Raw genomic sequence first — 21,621 nt, forward strand, 5'->3', positions numbered from 1 at the left:
CCACAGTTGGGAAGATATCCGCTCATGGTCGACCCAATCATCGGCCGAAGTGGCTCACCAAGGTGCTGATGGAGAGGCAGTGGCCTCAACATCATGTACGCTGAAATGCTCAATGCCATGGGCATCGACCGATCGTGCATCCAACCGACCGAGGCGCCTTTCCATGGCATCGTACCTGAAAAGCAGGTCGTGCCACTTGGGTAGATTGATCTACCTGTCACCTTTGGGAATCCGACCAATTATAGGATGGAGACCCTTACCTTTGAGGTGGTCGGGTTCCACGGAACCTACCACACCATCCTAGGACATCCATGCTAAGCGAAGTTCATGACTATCCCCAACTACACCTATTTAAAGTTGAAGATGTTGGGTCCATGCGAGGTCATCACCATTGGCACCTCCTTCCAGCGAGCCTACGAGTGTGAGGTCGAGTGCTGTGAACACGCCATGGCAATTGTCGCCTCCAAGGAGATTGTGGCCATCAAGGAAGAGGCCATCAAAGAAGCACCTGACCCCAAGCAGTCGGCCGAGTCTTTTGAGCCTATAGAAGGTGCCAAAGTGGTCCTCATAGACCCCAGTGGCTCCAAGGACAAAGTGGTGCGTATTGGCACCACGCTTTCCTCCGAATAGTAAAGCACGCTCGTCGACTTCCTCTGTGCCTATAGAGACATCTTTGCGTGGGTGACCCTTAGATATGCCAAGCATTCCAAGAGAAGTCATCGAGCATGCCTTGAAGATCAGGCCAGGCTCCAAGCCGGTGAAGCAGCGCCTGCGTCACTTCAATGAGGAGAAACGCAGGGCGATCGACAAAGAGATTGTGAAGCTTTTGGTAGCCAGGTTCATCAAGGAAGTATACCACCCCAAGTGGTTGGCCAATCTCGTTCTTGTACAAAAAAAGAATCAGAAATGGAGAATGCGTGTTGACTACATGTGTCTCAACAAAGCATGTCCAAAAAATCTGTTTCCTTTGCCACGCATAGACCAAGTAGTCGACTCGACCTCAGGGTGCGAAACCCTTTGCTTCCTTGATGCATACTTCAAATACCATCAAATCATGATGAAAGAGTCCAACCAGCTCATGAAGTCTTTCATTACCCCATTTGGATCATTCTGCTATATCACAATGTCGTTCCATCTAAAAAATGTGGGGCTATGCACCAACGCTGCATGCTCAAGTGTTTTGGGGATCTCATCGGGTGGACTATTTAGGCCTACGTAGATGATGTCATGGTCAAGTCCAAATGGGCTAACCAGGTCATGGCCAACCTAGAGCAGACCTTCACGAAACTCCAAGCAAACGACATTTAGCTCAACCCTGAGAAGTGCATTTTTAGGGTCCCAAGGGGTATGCTGCTAGGTTTTATAGTCTCCAAGTGTGGCATCAAAGCCAACCTAGAGAAGATCTTGGCCATCATAAGGATAGGCTTGATTCCAAACATAAAAGGGGTACAACAAGTTATAGGGTGCCTCGCCACACTCAGCCGCTTTATCTCGTGCCTCGACGAACGAGGTCTCCCCTCTATCGGCTTCTGAAAAAGGCTGACTGTTTCAAATGGACACCCTAGGCCCAGGAGGCACTTGACAAGGTCAAGTAGCTCCTGTCGAAGGCCTCGATCCTAGTACCTCCGACCAACGAGGAATCACTTTTGCTCTACATTGTGGCCACCACACAAGTGGTCAGCGCCGCCCTGATGGTAGAGCGAGAAGAAGAGGGACACGCCCTCAAAGTGCAGCGTCCCATGTACTTCATTAGTGAGGTCTTGTCTGATTCTAAGACTCGCTACCCCCAAATCTAGAAACTCCTATATGGCGTCCTTATCGCTAAGAGGAAGTTGTGTCACTACTTTGAGTCACATCCAGTGATGGTCGTGACATCCTTCCCTCTCGGCGAGGTCGTCCAAAACCGAGATGCCACGGCAAGAATCATGAAGTGGGCACTTGAGCTAATGGGTCAAGGCATCAACTCCCAAGTGCTGGCTAATTTCATTATAGAGTGGACCGAGATCTAAATGCCGCCAGTAGTCATCGACCAAGAGTACTAGACGATGTACTTTGATGGATTGCTGATGAAGAAAGGCGCCGACATGGGGCTGGTCTTCATTTTGTTCCTCGAGGTATGCATGAGGTACATGGTTTGCATCCATTTCCCCTCCTCCAACAATGTGGTCGAGTATGAGGCACTCATCAAGAGCCTACACATCGCTATCGAGTTGGGTATCTGATGGATTGATGTCCGAGGTAACTCCTAGCTAGTCATTGACCAAGTCATGAAGGAATCAAGCTACCACAATGCCAAGATGGTTGCGTATTGCCGAGAAGTCCACCAACTAGAGGACAAGTTCGACGGCCTCAAGTTCAATCACATCCTAAGGCGTCTCAACGAGGCGGCCGATGCGCTGGTGAAAACGGTGTCTGGCCGAGAGCTGGTGCCGATGGGCGTCTTCACTAGTGATTAGTAAAAGCCCTTGGTCTGCTACAAGGAGCCAGAATAGACTGGTGGCAGGCCACCTACCCTAGGCTCGAGGGCTGACCAGCCATCGGCTCCATCCGACCCTAAAGTCATGGAGCTTGATGAGGAAAAAGCAACAGAGCCCGTCCCTCTGGCTAACTAGAGGATTCCTTACCTCGACTACCTCCTCCATGAGGTGCTACTGACAGACAAAATGGAGGCTCAGCGGCTTGCGTGTCATGTCAAATCCTTGTCGCCATTAAGGGTGGGATCTATAAGTGAAGCCACACTGGGATCCTGTAGTGCTGCATCCCCATCGAACAAGGGAAGCATTTACTGAGTGATATCCATGGTGGGGTGTGGCAGAACCACCTAATCTAATGCCTCCCAAGAGTGCTTGTCTTCCATTAGACACTAAGAACTCAGGGGAGAACACTAAATCACTCGGTTCTATCGGACACACCCTAGGGGAGAACCCAAAAATCCACATTTTGCCATCAGGATCACAAATGAGAGAATAAAGCTTACATCCTTCTTAACCATTTCTTACATCACTTTTAATACAACATCAGAGTATAATGTTTATTATTACAACAGCGGAATGTAATCATATTATTAGAATTATAAACAATTTAATTGAACAAGGGAAGATAAACATGTGATCAGAATTATAGCAAAAATAAATATCTAATCATGACATGATGAAGTATTGATATATACAAACTATGATAATAAATTATGAAACTTCCATTTATAAAAGTATTTGATGAAAGTTATAAATAAAAACTATGATCATAGTGTAAAGGAAACCCTCTCTGAGCCCACCAGGAGGAATCCGCACACAAGGGTCAGCTCTAGCATCCAACTGTCAACTACAACAGGGGGAATAAAACCCTAATTACTCAATTATACTCAGCAAGACTTACCCGACAGGAGGAAAGAAAAGACTCCAAGGATATGCAAGGCTATCTGGCTTATGGGTTTATTGCATTTGCAGGAAGCATTAATAAGCGTGCGTCCTTATATTCGATTTTTATTAATAGTCACATTAGTTCATTAACTAACCATTCTATGTAAGCGCCTGTGCTACTTTTAAGTAGGTGGTAAGCAATCAGATTTCCTTTTCTTTCCATCTTTCATCTTCTAGTTCTTACTACGGTGCTAGGCATAAGACAAGCCATACCGACTCGACGGCGATTCATGAATCAATGTCTCCAACTGGGTACCCCAAAAACACACGCCCCATTTGTACCTAAGGCACAAGCAGGACCAACCCATCACCCTTCTATCCTGGGGTCCTAGGTCCCCATCCAAACTGGGACTCCAAGCCCCCGCCCCTGAGTCCCGGACTCAGTGCGGTGCAAGGACCTCCTCCACCAAAACAAAACTCTGACAGTCGGTCCGGAAAGAGTCAAAACCCACGACAAGAGAGCAACAAGTCTTCCAAGCACCCATACACAAGTATGTGCTCGGGATAAAGAAATCTGTGACTTGCCTCGATGGCTTATGCAACGACCAATCCTTAACCGACATAGACAGGGAAAGCAGTGTAACCAAGCCATGCCTCGTGTCCATGGTGACACAACCTCTTACACCCACCAATACCCAAACCCTATCCCTGCCCGATCACCATTTTCCCTTCCACTATTTTTATATATTCCAAGTGATAATGATATAGTAACATATTTTCTATATCTCACGAGTGACAGTCAATCACCCGACTTCTACCTGTTTTTGTAGCATAGCAATCTACCCGATCCTATCATACTAGTAAGACTCATAGGATTAAGATATATATATATATGCAAGTGGGTTTCATTCAACTCCTTAAAACCTAATGCACAAATATAGTTTAAACTGTAGAAAAGTAGGGGTTATTCACCGAGGCTTGCCTGGGTAAGATATATATTAAAAAGTTAGTATCTTCATCTTCAGATCATCCACCATCAGCTGAATAACAAGCCTATTGCATTATTTCCTGGAGAGAATACCATTACACCATCTTCGAATTCCCAATCATCCTTCAATTGGTTCGTTGACCCATCATCATACCTATATGATATGCATTGATGCAAATGCATAGATGTAAATAATCAACGACAGCCGAAATGCTTAGAAACCTAATCATGCCTCACAAGCTAACGAGATAGCTCTAATGCTAGTCTATGTATCTATGTTGTCGAATAAGACGTTATTTCCCAACAAATATTTTAGTTATATAAACCCAAGTTGTTTCTTTATTTCATTGGTTTAATATATATCCAAACTAGGGCTCAATAGTTAACCTAGCAAACTAATTATTCTGGAGCTACAAAAATTACAGAGAGTACCTAATATTGCTACGAGCCTACTGTAAAAATTTTAAATCCAACACTATTACCAATTTATCACAATAATTCCTACAAGTTCACATTTTAACAATACTAAGCATGTTAAAATAATTATAGCAACCCTAAAAACATTTTAAAACTAACTGAACTAATTATGCTAATAGATAGATAATAGTTTTAGGAACTTAATAAAAATGGTTTCATAATTTTTGGATCCTTATACTATTTTATATTGATTTTACAATTTTATTCCCAAGACTAAATTAGCAATCGCTTTATAAGACTAAAGGCCAGCGGCCACACATTCGGTCCAGCGGCCCAAGTGCGGCAAGCGCGGCCCAACGTGTGCAGCACCAGGCTGGCCCATAGGCGCTCAGCGCGGCCCAAGCGCATCGGGAACCAGGCTGGCCTAGGCGGGGTGCAATGCGGACGGCCTAGGCACGGCGTCAAGCAAGCCGAGGCTGTGGATGCACAGGGCGCGCGGCCCAACAGGCCAAAAACGGCCGGCCCTGGCAAGGGAGCCCAACTTGTGGGAGCAGGTCGGCCAGAGGCCCAGGCGGGCGCGCGGCCAGTGGCACATTTGCGACAAGGTCCCTTTACTTTTCTTAAATTTACCCGTAGGACATGAGCACTATTCACTTGAGTCTAGCGTTGCGCAACTAGATCTAAGGAAAAGTCCTATTTCTGTTTCTCACCTTGCTCTCTCTTCCCAAAAGCAGAGCATGGAGCAATCCGCTGGCCCGTGCATGGTTCGATGGCAGTGAGGGCGAGCTGGTCGGCCGCACGGTAGGGCGATGACTGACTGCACCCATGCCCAGTCCTAATCCGGTGGTAGGCGGTAGCGGCGCTGTGGTGACGGAGGGGACCGGGGAGGCGAGGTGTAGGCACCTAGGCTCTGGCGGACCTAACGCACACCTGGCTGGGCGGTGCCATGGAGGTGGAGCCCACGACGGCAGCTACAGTAGGCAACTGAGCAGCGGCGAGGTGGTGGCCAAGCTCAGCGTGGACGGATCGGCGTGCAAGACGGCTCCATGGATTGACGTGCTCGCATGTGGTAGGGGCGGTGGAAGTGTCCATTGCACTGCAGAAAGGGGCAACGCCAAAGAGACGGAGACTCAGGGCGACCGAGGGGCGCACGCGCTTGCGCGCACACGCGGCAGCAGAGGGAGGCGCGGCAACGGCGTGGTGCTCTACGGTGGAGCGGCACGGGTCCCGGGCGAGGCACGACAGTCCTGAGTGACCATGGGGACTCCTGCGGGGGAGGGACGGCACCTGCGTAGGTGAGAAGGGCGAGCAGGACAAGGGGCGCGAGCGGTCAGATACGGCACGGCAGCCCGGCGGCGCGCAACTACGGGCAGCGGTGGGACCGAGGGGCGTGGGCGTGCAGGGCGTTGAGCGGAGGGGTGGCTCGCCGACGGAACATGGTAGCTTTGGTGACGTGACGCGGCAACATGGGCCCAGGACGCGGCTGAGGGCACGCATGAGCATCACGAGCAGGGGGGAAGGAAGAGGCGACGGGCAACGCTGTAGGCACGGCACGCTACGCGGGGAAGAAAAAGAAGGGCAGCGCTGTGGAGCGGGAGTAGCAGCAGCGACACAGAGGTGACCCGGCCTGTCCCTTGCCTAGGCGTGCCGTGACTTGTAGTTTTTGCTCGCCAAGGCAGACAACTGAGGCAGGCAAGGATGAGAGCGGATAGGGACAGTATAGAGCAAGCGCGAGGAGCCGTGTGGTTCACCACCAGCCTCGTAACGCGATGCAACTTGATCATGTGCCTGGACAAAGACTAGGCATTGTAGTAGCTAAAGGCTGGATGTCCGTACTGCTAAGCCTGATGAGTGGTAAGCGCAGCATGTATAATAACAAAAGGTGTGCGGTTCACCACCATCGCCGCATGACATGCTGCTGATGCTGATAATATAATAATAACAAAAGTAGGCAATGGCACTACGACGAAGACAATAATGCGATGAGACAGTAGAGGCAGACAGCGGTACTGCTCCATCGACAATATCTAGCGAGCCCGCGTACACGGCGATAGGGTCCGACAACACGACGCGACGTTAATAATTTGGATGATGGATTTATTTAGAGCAGGGGAGACGTACCACTGTACTCAAACGTCTAGAACGACAGTGCGGCAAGGACAACAATGCTTTTAAATATAATTTTAGATTTCTACCGTGGACGCAAGAAACTATTTTTTTTTAATTTTAAAATCCAAGAAAAATCATTTTGAAAATCTTGTTAGGTCTAAATCTTTTTGCTAACGAGCTCGTAACACCAAAGGTGTTACATGGGGTCTATGGGCACCATGTCGCACCTAGGACCCTGGTCAAAAACATGTTCTGACAAGGCTTCTACTGCCCAACTATAGTTGCCGACACTGAATAGATTGTGCGCACCTATGAAGGGTGTCAATACTATACTCGGTAGATCCACATCCCAGTCCAAGCACTCCAAACGATGTCCATCATGTGGCCATTCACGGTCTAGGGGCTCGATCTGGTCAGACCTCTTAAGAGGGCGCCTGGGAGCTATAAGCACTTGCTTGTCACGTAGACAAGTTTATAAAGTGGATAGAGGCTCGATCGATCTTCATGATGAACTTCGAGCAGGTCATGCTATTCTTTCTTAACATCATCCATTGTTTTGGAGTCCCAAACTCCATTATCATGGACAACGACACATAGTTCATCAGGAAGAAATTCCTCCAATTCTACGATGACTACCACATCTACGTCGATTGGGCAGCTATGGCGCACCCCTGCATGAACGAGCAGGTCGAGCGCGTGAACGGCATGGTCCTACAAGGCCTCAAGCCTAAGATCTTCAACCGATTGAACAAGTTTGGTAGACAATGGGTCACGGTGGTTCCCGCGGGGCTCTAGAGCCTGAGGACAACCCCTAGCCAGGCCACCGGCTACACGCCATTCTTCATGGTCTATGGTTCTAAGGCTATCCTCTCGACCGACCTCGATTATGGAGCACCGAGGGTCAGGGCGTATGATGAACAGGGAGACAAGGCATCCCTCGAGGATGCCATGGACCAGCTAGATGAAGCACACAACATTGCCCTCCTTCACTTGGCCAAGTACCAGCAAGCGTTACACTAGTACCACAACCATCGAGTGTGGGGTTAGGCCTTCAACATCGGGGACCTAGTGCTCCACCTCGTCTAGAGCAACAAGAACCACCACAAGCTCTCTCCACCGTGGGAGGGATCGTACGTCGTCATGAAAGTTCTTCGACCAGGCACCTACAAGCTCAGGACCATCGATGGTAAAGTCTTTGTCAATGCCTAGAACATCAAATAGCTACGTCGCTTTTACCCTTAATTTATGCACGCTTTCTCTTATCAGTTCTGCTATCAACTCCTCAATCTTTAGCGACACCCGACCCCAGCAATGGCAGGGGGTCAGGCCTCACTCGGGGGTCGATAAGAGCATATTTATCCGGTAGACATTTTCTATGCCCGACTCTTTCTCACGTTAAGACCTAGAAGCGAGGGTCATGGAAACAAATGTTGAGTAAAACTGGTTAGACTGCAAGAAACCTACACCCCAGCAGCTCCATTGTTTTTGCTTACCAGCATTATTAGAGTTTTTCCCACACCTCGAGCTTCTTAAGCCTTAACTATAGAAAGGGTTAGGACGCATTTAAGAGTATATCCACCTAGCAAACATTCTCTATGCCTGACCCTCTCTCACGTTAAGATCTAGAAGCAAGGGTTGTGGAAACGAACGTCGAGTAAAACTAGTCAAACTATAAGAAACCTATGCCCCAGCGGCTATGGTGTTTTTGCTCAATAGCGTGATCAGAGTTTGTTCACCTGCACCCCAAGCTTTATTGCCTTAACAACGGAAAGGGTCAAAATGCATTAACCTTTTTATACAAAAAGGGGAGGAAGGGCTAAAAATCTATTTGGCCATAACAAAATTTAAGAGCTTGTCCACTTATTACGAGCTCACCGCCTGGCTTATCTGCCTAACTAATTTCTTGAGGGATGATCTCATCCTCTATCTCTATAGGTAAGTCATGTGCCAGGAGGTCACCCAAGTCGATCGAATGGCTCGGGCCGCTGCCAAGGGACATGTAAGGAGTAGTAGAATGACCCATGTGGGTTATGTTGACTCTATCATGAACAATGAACCCAGATTCCACTCGGACATATCTGGTAAGAGCTCTCCGAACCCGTCACTTGAGCCATTGAGGTAAGTCCTATGCCAGCGGATCACCCAAGTCGATCGGATGGCTCATGCCGCTGCCGAGAGACGGGTAAGGACCAGTTGGATGCCCCATGCGGGTTATGCCAACTCCATCACAAACGATGGACCCGGATTCCACTCGAACATATCTGGTAAGAGCTCCCCGAACCCGTCACTCGAGCCATCGAGGTAACTTTACCAACCCCCAGTTTACTTTTCTAGTGCATGAGCATTCATTCATCCATTCTCATACATCCAAGCATCGCATATGCAATTATTGCATCACAACGCTTCGCATCGCGATACGAAGCGATAGTTGTCTCATTCAACATGAGCGACAACCGACCGAGGTTCGAAGGTCGGCCCGTAAAGGGCTCGAGGCTGCCTCGCATCAAATAGAGCTAGGGAGAAAACGTAGATGAGTCCCAGCAGCCTTTGCTCGACCCACTCAGAAGGAGACAGGTTTCATCTCGACCTTCTTGTTCGATCCTAACCTCAAGCCATGTCCATAGAATCTCCATCGAGGAGAGGCCAATGTGCCACTTGAATCAGTCTCTAGAACAACTTGGGCATCTACCGAGAGGCTGGTTAAGGACTAGTGGAATGCCACATGAGGGCTATGCCGACCCCGTTACAAATGACGAACCCAGATTCCACTCGAACATGCCCGTTAGTGAGATCACCAAGCACGACACTCGAGCCATTGAGACAAGTAATATTAGCTCAACCCCTCTGGTTGTGGAAACCATGGATGGGGTGATAATCACAAAGACAAGCTGACCCCTCGACCTGACCCCTACAACGCGTGGGGGCTCAAGGGAAGTTGGACTTGTACGGAGACCAAACACGTGGTCATAGAATGATGGCTTGTATCCTAGGGAGGGGATACATACGAAAACTAAGAATAATGTTTCTGAAAACAAAAAAAACGCTTTCCCCTACCAGTTTTGCTATCGTCTCCTCGGTATTTAGTGAAACCTGACCCCGACAATGGCAAGGGTCAGGTCTCACTCGGGGCTAATAAGGGTATACATATACCCTTTCTGAAATAGTCATCGTGCCCAACCCTTTCTCATGTTAAAAACTAGAGGCAAGGTTTTGCGGAAATGAACGCCGAGAAAAACTGGTCGGACTGCAGAAACCTATACCCCAGCGGCTATGGCACTCTTGCTTACTAGCATGACCAGAGTTTCCCACCCACACCTCGAGCTCTACGATCATAACAATAGGAAGGGCAGAACGCATTAACCCCTTTTTACACATAAAAAAGGGAGAAAGAAAAAATTTGTTCAGATGAAAAAACAAGTTTGTTTAGATGAAATAGAAGGGTTCGAAGTTGTCCGCTAATTACAAGTGCACCGCCTAACCTATCTAACTAAACTAGCCCCTCGGGGGGAAGATCACATCCTCTATCTTGGCAGAAAGGTCATGCACTAGAGGGGCCACCTCCTTCTCGATGTCATCTAGCTCGGTGTCGGTATAGATGGGCACAAAGCCATGGTTCATCATCGCTAGATCGATGTTCTCATAATGAGAATGGGCGATCACGAATGATTGGTGAATGCCAAAGCAAAGCGTGCTCCTTGCCATATCGTGTGCCTGGACAGTGATTCGGGTAGCACGAACCATGAGTGAGCTTGTCTCCTGCTCCGGGGCCAGCTCGAGCTCATCGCAGACTAGCTGGACGGCGACACATAGGTTGTCATGTTTGTCGCTCTCCTTCTAGAGGGTGTCCTTCACCTCGCTGAGCTCCTTCTCTAGGCCGTGGTTTTTTGCCACCTCTACCCTAAGCTTGTCATCGAGACTTGTCCAAGTCATGTACCGACCGTGTCAAAAGGCTTACCATGGATTCCTAGGAGAAAGACGGCAAGGGAAACCAGAGACTTACCATCCACATCCGACCAAAGCTTGCACACCTCATCACGCTATCGGGTCACCTCAGCCTCTAGGTGTAGGACCTCTTAGAGCTGCCCAACCTCCACGACGAGCCCGGTGAATACGCCCTCGACTGCAACCTTTAGGTCCCTCTCCCTCCGAAGCTCATTCTCGAGGTGGCCAATCCGCTGCTGAGCGATGGTGTGCTCCTAGCGAGCCAGCTTAGTCCCCATACAGAGCTCCTCCATGGCCCGGAGCAAATCATCCCACTCCTTCTGTAGCCGTTCGGCCTCCACGGCGTCCGTGCATGCCCTCTCAATCAAGGCCACGAGCTTCTCCTCGGCCTCACGGGCGTCGTTGCGAACATCCTTCTCCCTAACTTAGAGGTCGGCCACCTCTTGGATGGCAGGGGCAAGCTTGGCCACCTCTAGATGGGCAGCAGCGAGCTATGCGGCCAACCCCTCACTCTGTCATGTCTCCTCAGTAAGGAACTAGGACCTCTTCTAGTTGCGAGCCATAAGTATCTGCAAAGAAGATAAGACTTAGAGGCGCAGAAAGAGAACATAAGGGTTGGGAAGCACGGTCATATCACACCTGGCCAACCAGGGTGATAATGTCATGCATTGAGCTCAGCATGGTCGTCAGGGCGCGAACCGCGTCCCCATCCTCTGTGTGGATGCTTCCCTATTCCCTATCCTCTACCGCTTCATCAAGGACAGACACCCAAACTAGAGACTGGGATGTCCCCACACCAACCTCAAGCGGCGCCGACCTCTATGATGGTGGCAACTCCTCCAGAGCGGCTCCTCTAGCAATGGAGGGGGCGGGTGACACAGACACAGATGCATGTCCTGTCACCACATCCACGCAGGATAACTTAGGTGCACCCCCTTTTTTCTGCCCCGCTGTGGATATGGCCACCTACACAAATAAAGGCTCCGGTCGTGTTGCCTCCGCCTACGACATCAAGGGCATGATCGGCCACGCCGCGCCTACCACGGGCACCCTAGACGCACCCTCCCTCGACGTAGCCATCAGTTGCGCCTCCCTAGTTGATGACGTAGCTGCCCCAACGCCACTCGCTCTAACCATCGGCGTGGCGCCAGCCGACTCCTAGCACGTTTGTTGGAGGACTTTTTTAGAGTGAGCCGCAGGAGAGTCCCATGTCCTCCGACGCTGCAAGGGACATGGCGGTCAGTTTGCGGCAAAAATTTGTTAGAACAAAAGGATGAAAAACTCTTTGGCTCATGTTGACGCCATCATACGAGGACATTTTGGGGCCAGCTTGTCTGACCCTGGCTACTCCTTGTTGGCACGTTGCCACTTTAAGCCCTCCCTCGGCTCGGAGGGCTCAGAGGAATCAAAACAGCCACCTCCCGATGACTCCGGAGGCACCACCGAGGGCTCGGATGGAGCGGGGTGACCTGTTTCCGCTAGCTCTGGGCCACCATCCAAGGCTCGAACGAGGTGAGGCGGCCTGGCTCTGTCGGTCCTGAGGCCATCGTTGAAGGTCTAGACTCAGTGGGGCGGTTCACTTCTGCCAGCTCTGGGGGCGCGTCCTCCTCCTCCTGCCTCGTGACATGCCACAGGAAGGGCCCCGCCTATGGTGAAGGCGGGCCCTCGTCACCGGCGGCCAGATCATCCCACGGGATGGGTGACATAGAGCCATCCTCCTCCTCCTCCTCCTCCTCCTCCTCTTCCCCTCTTCTTTCGATGAGCCTTTACGCCGCTTCCCTCGCTGCAGCTTCGCTTGTTGCTTCAACCACCGTTTCTTCTCCTCATCATCCTTCTTCTTCTTTCGTTATTCATCCACAGCATGATTTGCCACCCTCATGGTTGTGTGCTCTGGCAGCGGTGCGACGGAGTCCCGAAAGACTAACCCAGCCGACAGCTTGATGAAGCCCATGTCTGGGCGTATCACAGGATGCCCCGAGATCGGTAACACAGTGTCGGCCTCCCTTGTGGCCTCCTTGATGCGCTGCATGACCTCGCTATCATGGAGCAACCCCTAGGTGAGCATCGTCCCAACGAGCTATGTGTCGGGCGTCATCCCGTACAGCAGAAGGACGCGCGTCATTAGGGGCGCCACCCTCCTCGCGTGATACCCCCCGATGACGCCGGCCCTACAGATGCTGTGGATCTTTAGGAACGTGATGACCTCGAGGAGGTCATGCATCCTCTTCTTCTCCTCGAGGGGTTGCCCCCACGACCATGATGGTAGAACCTCTTTGATCAAACGCCCAGAGAAGACAGGCAAGGGTGCAGCAGGGTCATCCTTCAGGTAGAACCAATGTGAGTGCCACCCCTTATTGGATCTAGAGAGCTAGTAGTGCATGTACTTGGCCGCCCACTGCCCCCAGAGGTGGATGCCCACGCATCCTATCGGCACCAGGGTATCCTGGCCTCTCTCCTTCTTCTTCATCAAGGAGATGGAAAGAAATATCTCCATAGCTCAAAGTGGGGCTCGATCCCTAGGTACCCCTCACACATCGTGATGAAGGCCACGATGTGATGGATCTTGTTGGGGTTCAAGTGCTATAGCTCAATCTGATAATGGTGCAGCAAACCCTGGAAGAACGGGTGAGGAGGAACCACGAGTCTGCGCTCATGGAAGAGTGTGAAGGAGACGACGTAGCCGTCGGGCAGCGTTAGCGCCTCCTTGTGAACGGGCACAAGCCACTCCACCGCATCGGTCCTCCCATGGAGAAGACCATGCTTGACAAGGCCCTCCATGCACGCATCGGTAACATCAGAGCGATGCCACGAATCCATAGAGGATGGAGGTGGCTACGGAGAAGCAAAGGTGGCGGCAGAGGATTGGAGGCTATAGATCTAGGGCTCTGGTGGTGGACTAGCAAGCATGGTAGATCTGAACAGCGGCGGCAGAGAAACAGAGAAGGTAAGGCAGCGGTTTTGATGTGCAGAAACATGAAGTGGGAGGTTGCTATTCATATGGCGGAGTGGGGCAAAAAGGCAAACCATCCGCCCAGATTCACACGCCCACTGCGTCGCGTCATGTCACCTCACTTCAAAGATCGTGCGCACACAATCTCTTTCCGCGCCCTCAAAGGACACGCCCGATGACGGTTCGCTCCCTCGATAGACCAAGAACCATCGCAGGTAAGGAGAGATACAGAGCTAAAAATCCTCCTACGGCCCATTCAGACCTAGGTGTTCAAAGGTCAGCCCACCGATGGGTTCACAGCCGCTCCGGGGCACCCTAAGAGCGAGGAGGGGAAAGGGATGGGCAAAACTAGCGGCCAGTACTCGGGCACACGAGCGCCGCAGGCATCCTGGCCCACGTTCGAGTCATGGTTGGTTCCTAGTCCATGGTCTTTCCTCAAAGAAAGGCAACGAGCCCTTAGGACCGGTCGAACAGACTCGATAACTATATGGATTGGTCACTAAGAATCTAGAGTCGGCCACCAGCTGACCCATGCCGGACCTCGATGAACGAGAAGCCGGGACCCCACTCGGACTAGCCCGTTAATAACTCGTCAAGCACCATGTTTCGTCCATCGAGAAAAAACATGGCACAGCTCAGCCCTTCCATTTTATCGAAAAAACGCTTGAGAGACGACGATCACAAAGATGAGCCGACCCTCGACCGGACCCCTGCTACGCGCGGTGGACTCGCAAGGAGATCGAACGCACGGTCATAGTACGTACGATGGTGGACCGATCGGATCCTAGTGGACCAAAATCAAGAAAAATCTTTTCGACCTCCCGAATCCTACGGTTACATGCCCCCAAGAAGACCGATCGCGACAAAAGGGAATAGCCATCCCACCGGGACACGTTGCAAGCTACAAAAAGATGAATGTGTTTCATGTAACGATCTACTTGAATTGCAAATGTTCGTGACGAGAAATTCTCTCAGCTTGACAGTTGTTGCATCCCTGCTGCAAAAGTACAACAATGATCCTAAGCTCATTGGACGCTTGGAGGTTGGTAGTGAGACGGTGATAGACAAAAGCAAGTCCATCAAAACATGGCTGATGCAAATTTTCGAGGTTTGTCCCCTGAGACACAGCCTCTGCAAATTACAAAAAAAGGAATGGAGGGGGAGCACTCCACCTAACCCAAAGTTGCAATGTGGCATTCATCATTTTGCTAGCTACATCCACTTCAGTTTCACCTAATAATCTGTCATTGTCAATGTTTGCTATGAAATACAAACACAGGAAAGTGGTAATACTGACACTAAAGGAGTTGACTCGAGCAATGCATGCTATGGCGGAACAGCTGCCCTGTTGAACTGTGCGAATTGGGTTGAGACTTGAGAGTAAATCATTGGATGGACGTTATGGCCTTGTCGTTTGCACAGACAGCGCGGTTTGTCACCTCAAATCACCTAGTTTTGGAACCTAGTTGTTAAGTCTACCCCTTCTGTCTCTGTGCAACATTTAGCACTAGACTACCTTATGCAATTTTTCTTTTCAGGTTTATGCAGAAGGACCTGCTCGTCCTACAGGGGGTGCTGCTGCTATTGCAATGCCTATTGGTCCAGATGCTCCTATATCTTTTGAAAGAAAATATAAAGCTTCCCACATGGCCCATGTTTATGATTTCTACAAGCCAGATCTTGCAAGTGAATACCCGGTAGGATTCAGCCATGTCCACTCTCATATCTATGACTGTAATTACTTTGGCATGCTAACAGGGACTTCTCTAAATCACAGTGATACTTTTCGTTATTCCTTTCTCAGTATATCTATCATATTTTCTGTGCCATTGCTTATTTCTTGGACTTATATTATGTAGGTTGTTGATGGAAAGTTATCTCAAACATGCTACTTGATGGCTCTAGATTCATGTTATAGACAGTTTTGTACCAAGTAAGCTTGCTGCGATTACTATTGTATTGGTCTTGAGTAACATCCTATTCATGCATGGTGAGTGACATAAGGTATGAAAAGCTAGTTGGAGAACAGTTCTCAATATCTGATGCAGATTACTGCGTGTTCCATTCTCCATATAATAAGGTATCGTGACTTCACGCTTGCTCAAATACTAATAATTTTTAGCAGCTGATTAATTCTTCCCATCCATTCACCTAATTTATGTGGAATGCTAACACTTCCATTTAGTATCGCAGCTTGTGCAGAAGAGTTTCGCCTGACTCTTCTTTAATGATTTCATGCACAATTGCAGGTGCATTTTGTTTTCTTTACGCTTAAATTGCATTCGTTTTCCTACTTATTAATACTTATCCTTTTGGTATGTCAACCAAATAATGTTCTGAAGTTCTCTAAGACCTCTCTTTTGGGAGGTACAAGTTACCCTTTCTTTATTCAACGCTTTTGGTCCCCGGGCAAAGCTTCTTATCTATTTTCTTTTCTTTCTTCAACACTAGCTCAGTTGATAACGATGCTAAAGAGAAGCTTCCACCTTTTGCAAATCTGACTAGTGAAGAAAGTTACTAAAGCTGTGACTTGGAAAAGATTGTTTCTTATTTGGTGGATAATTCTTAAAGCTTAATTGATGTAAGCACTAAGCTGATCCTATGAACTTTCAGGCTTCTCAACAAGTTGCAAAGCATTTGTATGACATCAAAGTTCAACCGTCAACTTTGCTTCCAAAACAAATCGGTAACATGTATACTGCATCTCTGTATGCAGCACTGGCATCTGTAATCTACAACAAGCACAACAGTCTAGTGAGTTTTGTGCCTTTATTCCATGCACTTATGTATCTTCATTCTGCACAGCTAATTTTTGCTTCTTATACAGGCTGGCCAACGAATCATTATGTTCTCATATGGCAGTGGCTTGACATCGACATTGTTCTCATTAAAATTGCATGAGGGACTGTATTGTACGTCTTGCGGGTCTTGTGGGTTTTGCATACAAGTTTGTTGTGTCCGCGGAACACTTGTCCGCAAGAGCCGCAGCTTTATGGCAAGCCGTAAGCCCGCTAATAAACTTTGCGGCAAGTGAGGCGGGTTAGCGGCCGGCCACGAATGTCGACGAAATATGGTCGGCAGTCTACCTAGGGGTATGCTCAAGGTAGTAGATTATCGGCAGACAGATGCGCAAGCCCCAAACAAGACGGTGACGCAAGACAGACACGAGGTTTTATCCAGGTTCGGCCGCCAAGAAGGCGTAATACCTACGTCCTACGTCTGATTTGTATTGCTGTATGTCAATGAGAGATGTTTTTTAGAGGGGTCCCCTGCCCGCCTTATATAGTCCGAGGGGCAGGGTTATAGATCTGGAAACTAATCCTAGTCAGTTACAATTGCCATATGTGGCCGGATAAGGATTCCTATTCTAACTGACTAGGATCCTGCTTGGTCGCCAAATCCGTCTTGATTCCTTGTGCGGGACTCCGATCAGGTTAACTGGGCCGCACGTCGTCTTTCGGGTGGACTGAACCCATCGATCCGGGCCAGCCCAAGCTTAGCCGTAAGGGTATAGGGGTTAATACCCCTACAGCTAGTCCCCGAGCATCATGTATTATGCTGCGACACGCCATTTTAACCTTCTCCGACAAGCGAGGCTTGAATCCTTGACGCCTCCGACCACCGTCATCACCGAAGAAGTAGGTTGTCCAAAGAATGTATGGTGCTCTTAAGAAAAAAGAAAAAGATTTCTGTCCTGAGAAGTGTGCCCACTTGTATTTCTGAAAAGAAATGTAAGTGGTCTTGAAGCATGACGTCCTTGATCATCAGAAGCGTATGGGTCGAAAAACAAACACATTCACCGCAAGGTGAAGTGTGCCCACTTAGTCCCCGAGCCTGGTAGTAGGTGACGTAGGCACGTGGTGCCAGGGTCTAAAAAGAATTCATAGTTTAGTTGAAAACCGAATTGCCGTACAGGCAAAACATGATGCACCGGCAGGTGCATCGTACCGACGTAGTCCCCGAGCTTGCTAGAAGGCAAAGTATGAGCCTTGTAGCAAGGTCTAAAGAAATGTCTCTTAACTATATGTGAGTACAAATCACATGTAGCCAAGGAGAACCATTATTCAAGCAGTGGTCGGGGCAGTCCCCGAGCATATTAATAATCCTTATAATCATTCAAAGCACAGGGGTCGATTTAAACAAACACATTCACCGCAAGGTGAAGTGTGCCCACTTAGTCCCCGAGCCTGGTGGTAGGTGACGCAGGCACATGGTGCCAGGGTCTAAAAAAGAAATTCCGCTGAAGTTAAGAATCCAATTGTCGTACAGGCAAAACAAGATACACCGGCAGGTGCATCGTACCTCCGTAGTCCCGAGCTTGCTGGAAGGCGAAGTATGAACCTTGTAGCAAGATCCAAATAAATGTCTCTCAACTGTATGTGAGTATAAATCACATGTAGCCGAGGAGAGCAAAACTATAAGAAGTGGTCGGGAGAGTACCCGAGCACAGCGGTGGTCACAGCAGTTCCTGAATATGGTAATAGTCGGAACAGTCCCCGGGCACGGCCGTGGTCGGAGCAGTCCCCGAACACAAAAGTGGTCTGGGCAGTGTCCAAGCATAGTAGTGGTCTGGGCAATCCCCAAGCACAGTAGTGGTCTGGGCAGTTCCTGAGCACAGTAGTGGTCAGGGCAAATCCACGATCACTTGCGCTGCTTGTACTATTATTTGGTATACTTATTTTTCTCTATTCTCTGCCAAGTCCAATCTGACATGCCTGGTCAAAAAAGCAAATAGGTATAGTACATCATTCTGTCTTCCCCCTTTTTTTTCTGGCAAACAGTCGGTTGACACCTATATTGAGGTGTGTCAGTGTGGGCCCTCTTATACCATCAACGAAGAGGCGCGTACACTGTTAACGAAGGAGCGTGTTTATTGGCGCAGATCTCGAGGTGGTGTGAACGTCCGTCGCGCGTGCGCACGTCTCCCAAGAAACTCGGGCGGACGAAACGACGGTACTCTTTGTTATTTATAATATAGATCTGGCAAGTTACTGTCACCGTTCCCCATCGTCATTCGCCGCCGCCACCTTCGTCTTCCTCTTGCCAAACCCTATTCCTCCGATAAACATCGCCAAATCCCCTTGCCACCACATCCACCCCCCTAGAAAGGACAGAGTAATGGCAAGGAGAGACGCCCAGAAGAAAGGCGGAATCATGGCGAAGGAGTGGTGGAAGTATCGGAGCAACGAGCAAACCATCGAAGACCTCGTCGCCATGGGGGTGCTCCACAACAAAGCCCTCGCTGGATGGCGCGCACCGGAAGGAGAAAGCTTCCCCGATCCACAACCAGGTGAGATCGTGGTTTTCGAAGATTTCTTCAAACGGGGTTTTGGGATTCCAGTGCACCCTTTCCTTCAAGGTCTCTGCTTGTACTACGAGATTGGGATTTGCAATCTGCATCCCAACTCGATTCTTCTCGTCTCTACCTTCATCCATCTCTGCGAGGCGTATGGTGGCTTCCAGCCCCATTTCGACCTCTTTCGCCACCTGTTCTGTCTTCGGAAAAAAGGGAGCGGTGGCTCGAAGATCGCCGGAGGCGTCTACCTGAACCTGCATGACGGCATGAAGGCCCAATACCTGCACTGTCCCTGGAACACCTCATTGGACGAGTGGTACAAGAAATGGTTCTACATCCGTGAAGAGCCGAACACCATCACTCTATGCGACGTGGGGCTAATTCCAGAGAAGAAAAATAGCTGGTCGGAGAAGCCCGAGAACTTGGAACAGATCGCCGAACTGCTCGGGATGATCCCGTGGGGAAGGCTTGATGGCCTGAGCGTGGTCGGCAACTTCATTAGCCGACAAATTCAGCCATGCCAGAAAAGGATTCATCCTGGCTTCGAGTACCAAGGGGGCGCGGATCCGACAAGGACCAGGAAAGAGCCGCTCGACAAGACGGAGATCAAGGCCAGGATTAGAGAGCTGTTCAATCTAGCCGATCCCAATTATGTTGCACTGAACGCCATCGAGCACGCCTTCAAGCTGGCTCGACCTCCCCCAAAGGTAAATGACGCCTCCTTTTAACTGTAGAGTCATGTTGTATCAAGAAAATAACTGTCTTTTCCTTCATTTTGTGTCTCAGTGTAATGGCCGTGACCGGGCAGGAGTGTTCGTGTCGCCTCCCCCTGGTGTAGAATGGCCGCAAGCTACCGGCCCAGCCGCCTAGACCAGTGCCAGGACCGACGACGTTCACTGGGCGGTACTCGAGACCGTAGAGGATGCCTCGACCAGAGCCGCTGGCAAGCGTCCGGCTGCCAGCAAACGACGTCAAGCCATCTTCCCCCTGTCGGACGATGAAGCAGAGGATGCGGACATCTTCTGGCTCGTCCCTCGAAAGAGGAGAAGGCAGGTGGGACCGACGGAGCAGGGTGTCTCCTCTGGGCCAGCAGTGGTCACAGCACCGCCCACTGCAACACAGAGGACAGATGAAGGAAACATGCCGCATCATACTCCGACGCCCGTACCGGAGGTTGAACAAGTCCCGGTGGAAACTGCCGAGCAAGCGGAGCAGGGGCGGTCGAGGAGACGTTCCTTCGCCACATCCTTCCGCAAGTCGAAACTGTAAGTATCTATATTTTTGATGTAAGCTTTGCATTTTGCATTGGATGCTATTATCTTCTGAATTTGTCTCTGAATTCATTAGATCGGCGTCCACCGAAAGCCTCGACCAGCTAGCTGGGTGCGGAACGTCCTCACCAACAACAGCGGGACAACTGCTCAGCAACCAGCCATGGAGGAGCCCATGGCAGGGACTCTGCCTGGGCCTCAGCAGGCGGACGACCAGACGCTAGTCCCCGAGCAGCTGGTCAAGAAGACAACCGAGCAGAATACAAGTGCTCCAAGCACAAAACCTGCTGAGGCGGATACCACGGCGCCAAGGGAGCTGGATCTAGCCGAGGGGCAGCAGCCAGAAGTTGCCTAGAACATGGTTGCCGACGCGACGGCTCGCGGGAAAGCCCTGGTGGTCGTGGAGTCTGCGAACTCCAGACCAGTGCCGCCTCCCGAACAGGAGGCTGAAGAGGATGAAGTGGAAGAAGTCCTGGGCCATCCCCAAGATAGGCAACAACATGTATATGTGTCGCGCTATCGGAACAACGAATGGGTCATGCACGAGGAAATCCCAGAGGTCGAAGAGACCTTAAGAGTCGAACGGGCGGCCAAGCGTCTGGTGACGGAAGTCCAGGTATATTTGGCTTGAGTCCTTGACCCTGTTGTGTAGTCGAACTGTCTGACATAGCTTGTCTATATGCAGGACTTGATGAAAACTGCAAGATACCGAAAAAGGTGCTTCGACCAGATAGAAGGAATCACGACGACCAATAAGGAGCTGATGGCTGAAGTGGAACGCCTACGGCGCCAACTTGAAGCCGCCGACTAGGAGAGGACAGACCGAGAAGCACAGAACCAAAACCTGGTCGGCCAGCTCAAAAACAAAGAGCGGGAGAAAACAGATAAGTTTTCACCGTATCATAGCAAGTGCGGGACTTGTGTTATTTTGTTCTTGGCAGTAATAGCTGTAATGCAGGTTTAGAAGCTGAAGTGACCCGCCTCTAGGGGGAGAACAGCCGTGTGCTTGTAGAATGTGGTCGCCTGAAGGAGGACAACGAGAAACTGGCACGCAGCCAGTCAGAACTCCAAGACCACACTACCAGAATGAAGGATGACCTGAAAAGTAAGCACTCCAGACCACCTTTCTCATTCTATTGCCCACCTTGCCTTGTCGTGTCATCACGTTTGATGTCTTGTACTATTTTCAGTTTTGAAAGTCAATGCCAAGAGGCACCTGGAGGCCGTGATCAAGGAACGTGACGACTGGAAAGCATAATGCCTTAAGACCACCGAGGAGCGGGACACGT

General features: G+C 50.0%; 1 pseudogene; it reads left to right on the top strand.

Annotated features, from left to right (window-relative positions):
* The first annotated feature begins 447 nt into the window (after nt 1–447).
* LOC136496227 (hydroxymethylglutaryl-CoA synthase-like) lies at nt 448–21,590 on the top strand (annotated as a pseudogene).
* Nucleotides 21,591–21,621: the final 31 nt, after the last annotated feature.

The sequence above is a fragment of the Miscanthus floridulus genome, chromosome 12, assembly GCF_019320115.1.
Source record: "Miscanthus floridulus cultivar M001 chromosome 12, ASM1932011v1, whole genome shotgun sequence".
Taxonomy (NCBI): Eukaryota; Viridiplantae; Streptophyta; class Magnoliopsida; order Poales; family Poaceae; genus Miscanthus; species Miscanthus floridulus.